A 6,000-nucleotide genomic window follows, 5' to 3' on the forward strand; every position below is an offset into this window, starting at 1 on the left:
AAGAGAGACAAAGAGAGAGAGAGAGAATGTAAAAACAGAGAGAAGGAATGAGGGCAGAAAAAGACACACACAAGCTAGTGTTTCATGGGCTCTGATGGATAGCTCCACACTCTCGTCCCAATCTGGCTCCACACGCTCATCCCAATCTGTCAGGCTGCTAGTGTCTGAACAACACAACATGGGTCAGATCAGGCTTTGGCTTTGAAGGCTGCCCGCCTTGCGTGTTGACATAACACATCCCTCTAAACCCCCCTTCCTCTCCCTGCCCACTTCTAAACTCTAAAATAAATCCCTATGAAATCCAGTGATCTGTGCAATCAGCTCAACCCTACTGGGACCACACAGCAGGATAATCAAATGACCAGCACCCTCACACGATAGTCAGACAGCATAACAGGCAAATGACCATCACTGTCACAAGAGAGTCAGCAAGACATGTGACCTCGAAGAAATAGAGAATGAAACTCATTTTATCCTCCATAGCCCTTTCTACCACGAAATACGCTTTCTCTTATTCCAGAAAGTACACCAGATATACCTTGGCATTATGTGGCTGAGTGATGAGGAGAAATTTAAATGTTTTTTTGTCCATTGTGTATTTCCATTTGTGGAATATTTACATAAAGGATGGAAGAAAAGAAAAAGGTCTACCTATAATTAAATAGTACAAATATTTAACTTCTATGTGGTTAATGGTGTGTGTATATAGATTGCGTATAGGCTTGTCTACCATATGAATCTTCTCTTTGTGTATGTATAATACTTATATGTACTTTTCTAGGGATGTAATTATTGTCTGGATAACCTCATTGACTATTATGTATTGATGTATTTGATTTTTTTCACTTCATGTGATGCACAATGCAGAGAACGTTGGAGGAAGAATGATCATTTAATTACCACAGTGAATTATTGTAACGTTGTTAATGTGTCAATTAATCCCATAAGGGATGTGTTGCCAATTGGCGATTTGACACAAACATAACATTTAATTCATTCAGTCATTCATTCAATCAAATGACTTCACACTTAGACAAGAATCCACATGACATCGAGTCAAATAATCAAATCAAATCAAATTCAAATAGCCCTTCTTACATCAGCTGATATGTGAAGGTGCTGTACAGAAATCCAGCCTAAAACCGCAAACAGCAAGCAATGTAGGTGTAGAAGCACGGTGGCTAGGAAAAACTCCCTAGAAAGGCCAAAACCTAGAGAGGAACCAGCCTATGAGGGGTGGCCAGTCCTCTTCTGGCTGTGCCGGGTGGAGATTATAACAGAACATGGCCAAGATGTTCAAATGTTCATAAATGACCAGCATGGTCAAATAATTATAATCACAGTCATCAGCCAACTTGTTTCAATTTAATGTAGTTCTTCATTGGGCCATAGGAAATAATTGATAGTTTGACTAATTGATAGTTTGCACTGCATGTACTTTCCCACCCTTCCTTGAAATATTGTAAGCAGAACATAATAATGTGTTGGAATTCCAAGGTGGCCTAATATAACCCTAACCTCAACCCTAACCTTAACCCAAAAGCCTAACCTTAACCCTAAACCTAACACAAGCTCCTAACCCTAAAACTAACCCTAGCGCCTAACCCTAAACTTAATTCTAACTCTAACCTTAACCCTAAACCCCATAGAAATAGCATTTTACATTGTGGGGACCAACAAAATGTCCCCAGTTGGTCAAATTTTTGTTTGTTTACTATTCTTGTGGGGACTTCTGGTGCCCACAAGTGTAGTTAAACACATCCACTCACTCACTCACTCACTCACTCACACGCACACACACAGAGAACTAACAGCAGGGGTTCAGCGGCATTGGACTCACCCCTGGAGGATTGAAATACACGTTCTGCTAATGAGCAGTTCAGGTGGCAGACTAGAGAGAGATGGATGGATGGAGAGAGAGAGACAGAAGGAGAGAGGAAGATGGAGAAAGAGAGAGCCAGAGCCAGAGAGAAAGAGAGCAAGAGGGTAAGATGGAAAGAGATGGACAAAGAGAGAGTGAGAGAGAGGGTGAGAAAGAGAGATATGGATGGAGAGAGAGAGAAGAGAGCACCCACAGCATGCCCTGTCACCTGTCAGTCTTCCCCGGACCCGGTGTGATTTTTAATGAACAGCACCCAGTCTGTGGGTGGGTCGGTCGGTCGGTCGTGAGACAGGCAGGAAGGCTGCTGTCGGTGACAAACAGGCAGACTGAGCCATCCTGACAGCCACAGTCCTCCCGTGAACCCCTATCAACGACAACTTGTGTCACAGCAGTCTTGCTCTAAGCCTTCACACAGACACAGACACAAACACACACACGCATGCATGCATGCATGCACGCACACTCCTGAAATAGATCAGCTAAGCGTGTAAGGATGAGAAGTGGTATGGGGAGAGGGGGTTAGGGGGAGAGACCTCCTGTCCTATTCTAATCTCGGAGCGCCTGTTTCTCAAGCCACATTGCTCCCCACCTTCAGCCCATCAGCCAGTTATAAATATAGAGACATCTTAAATAATGTCAACTAGTCTGCAGCAGATCTGCTTTAATGAGCCCATACGGAGTTCAGTGCTGCCCTATGCTCCTCTCTCCTAATAAGTGGGTGAGGCCTTTCTCCTGTTTTACCACTGTGTTCTGCTACTGAGATGTGATGGCCGTACCAGCAGCGAGCCAGGTTGACTCAACAATGAAGACAGGGGGCTCTGTTCTGAATGCCTGCATGCCAAAATTGTACCCTATTCCTTAATAAATGGTACAATACTTTTGACCAGGTTTCATATACACTACATGACCAAAAGTATGTGGACACCTACTCGTCGAACATCTTCATTCAAAAATCATGGGCATTAAAATGGAATTGGTCCCCCTATAAAGGCCTACACTCTTCTGGGATGGCTTTCCACTAGATGTTGGAACATTGCTGCGGTGACTTGCTTCCATTCAGCCACAAGACAATTAGTGAGGTGATGTTGGGCGATTTCGCCTGGTTCGCAGTCGGTGTTCCAATCCGTCCCAAAGGTGTTCGATGGGGTTGAGGTCAGGGCTCAATGCATTCCAGTCAAGTTCTTCCGCACTGATCTCTACAAACCATTTCTATATAGACCTCGCTTTGTGCCGGGGGGCATTATCATGCTGAAACAGGAAATGGCCTTTCTCAAACTGTTGCCAAAAAGTTGGAAGCACAGAATTGTCTGGAATGTCATTGTATGCTGAAGCATTAAGATAGTTCCAGTGAAGGGCAAAGGGGCCTTGCCCGAACCATGAAAAACAGCCACAGACCAGTATTCCTCCTCCACCAGGGAGGTAGCGTTCTCCTGGCATCTGCTAATCCCAGATTTGTCCGTCGGACTGCCAGATGGTGAAGCGTGATTCATCACTCCAGAGAACGCATTTCCACTGCTCCAGAGTCCAGGCGGCCAGATTTACAGCACACCAATCGACGCTTGGTATTGCGCATGGTGATCTTAGGCTTGTGTGCGACTGCTCGGCCATGTAAACCCATTTCACGAAGCTCCTGACGAACAGTTCTGGTGCTGATGTTGCTTCCAAGGGCAGTTTGGAAGTCGGTAATGAGTGTTGCAACCGGCGGCCCCTTTCTGTGAGCTTGTGTGACCTACCATTTTGTGGCTGAGCCGTTGTTGCTCCAAGATGTCTCCACTTCACAATAACAGCACTTGCAGTTGATTGGGGCAGCTCTAGCAGGGCAGAAATGTATATGAACTGACTTGTTGAAAATGGGGCATCCTATGACAGTGCCACGTTGAAAGTCACTGAGCTCAGGTAAAGGGTAAACATCCTACTTTGCAAAAACTGGTTGAATCAACATTGTTTCCATGACAGTTTCCACCAATGTCCCAGTTCCCCTCAAGTATCCAGCAACTTCACACAGTCATTTAAGAGGAGTGGGAAACATGCCACAGGCCACAATTTACAGTCTGATCAACTCTATGCAAAGGAGATGCGTCACGCTGCATGAGGCAAATGGTGGTCACACCAGATACTGACTGGGTTTCTGATCTACCTTTTTTTAAGGTATCTGTGACCTACAGATACATGCTATATCTGTATTCCCAGTCATGTGTAATACATTTATTTAAATTGAATAATTTCCTTATATGAACTGCTGCTCAGTAAAATCTTTGAAATTGCTGCATGTTGCGTTTATATTTTGATTCAGTATAGTGAGCTTCCCACCTCTCTATTTTGTAGTCTTTGGACTCAGCTCATCTCCAGCTCTGACTAGAGCATGGAAGTTGGCTAACAGAGGTGTGAAGCAGCTGTAGCTTCACCTGCACTGGAAAACCTAGCTCTTGCCTATGTGTGCATGTAAGAGGTAGCCAGGAGAGAGGCAAGCAGAGAGAGACACTTGGCATGGAAAACAAATGTGTTGGGTTGGTCCAGATGTTTAACAGCATTGGAGCGGAGGCAATCACCATTTATTTATTTACAAGATATTTTGGAGTTCCAAAATCCAGGGAGGAATATTGCAGGACAAAAACAGAAAAAAAATGACAATCTTGAAAATCATAATACTAGATATAACTGTTTTTTAGGCTATGGTCATTTGTCTAGGGGCCAAAACACTACATGCTTCTGCATCAAATTTCCATCATGGTCTGCCGGGAGGAACTCTACTCTGCTCAAAGATAGGCGCAAGGACGTGTGACCAAATGAATGCATGCTGGTAGGCCTTTCCAGACTGCAAACAAAAGTTACAAATGACCATGGAACAAAGTATGTTGATGCGTGGGTTATGTGATCAGCGCTACACTCCACGGGTAAATATAACAAATATCTGATGTGTGCAAGCATGATGTTACTGAGATATATCTGAATTAAATTACTCAGATGTGTAGGTAACCACTACTCTTACTCTAAAGGGTACGGTTTAGCCCCGTGACAGAGCGTGCCGATCCAGCGTGGCACTAGAAACATGAAGGATAGGAAAATGTAATCAGGAGCAGATAAGTGGGAACTCATTTTTAAACTGTAAGTAATGGCCAATGTTTCAGCCAGGCACTCAAGAAGAATGGCTATTTATGTGCCTCATATTACACATGCAACACTCATTAAATAATTTAGAGGAGGGACCAGTACAGCCTTGGAAAACTTCCATCAAATTAGAACACTAAATGGAGCTAATTATAGTGGTAGATCTGCGATTTAAAATGGATGGCTGAGCTACTGTACAGTCCATTTAAAATGTAACAACCTTCTCAGACTATAAAGTTGATTAATGTAATTGTGATTGGCAAACATTGGCATGGATCTTAGTAGTCTTAAACAGAAATCGACAAAAAAAGTGACTGTTTATTTTTGAAACATCTCGGGTTCATTTGAGACTCCTTACAATCAACAAAATATAATAAATATTTCTTAAACGTGAAATATCGGTGTAGTTTGTAGTGGACAGAGTTTGCAGTTAATCATCTCATCTTAGTAACAGACAGTGGATAAGGAAATATGGATATTATTGCAGCCAGACTAAGTTCCTTTCTAAAAAACTAGAGACAGCCCACTATATGAAGAAGCACTGCAAGCAGAACAGGCAGTGTGATTACGAGCATATAGTAAGTAATATGATGTTATTTTGGGAATGGGAGAAGATAAGCAGTGTGACTGTGACAGAGAGGAGATCCAAGGCCAGTGGAAGAAGAGGTTTTGATGCAGTATGAAACCAAAACCTATTTCTCTGAGATGTAAGGCCCATCCCCTGACCCGAGGGATCGTAAATTGCAGCGAGAGAAGGGTACATTGTTCCCCCCTTAGTCCACCACACATTTCACTCGCTCCCAAAAGGGAGCCCGCATACATTTTCTTACCCCCTTGCTTCAGGAAAACAGTGCGTAATAACCCTAATATGTGGAGGATTGGACATTGAAGAAAAGTGAGAGAGTGCCACCCACCACCAACTAAGCTAGCTCTGCCAAGGAACTTTTGGCAAAGACTGGGTATCACAACTAATCTCTTTAGCTTCCAGTCTGTATGTGCCAGTCAGCAGC

Source organism: Oncorhynchus mykiss, chromosome 19 (genome assembly GCF_013265735.2).
Source record: "Oncorhynchus mykiss isolate Arlee chromosome 19, USDA_OmykA_1.1, whole genome shotgun sequence".
In the NCBI taxonomy this organism is placed as follows: Eukaryota; Metazoa; Chordata; class Actinopteri; order Salmoniformes; family Salmonidae; genus Oncorhynchus; species Oncorhynchus mykiss.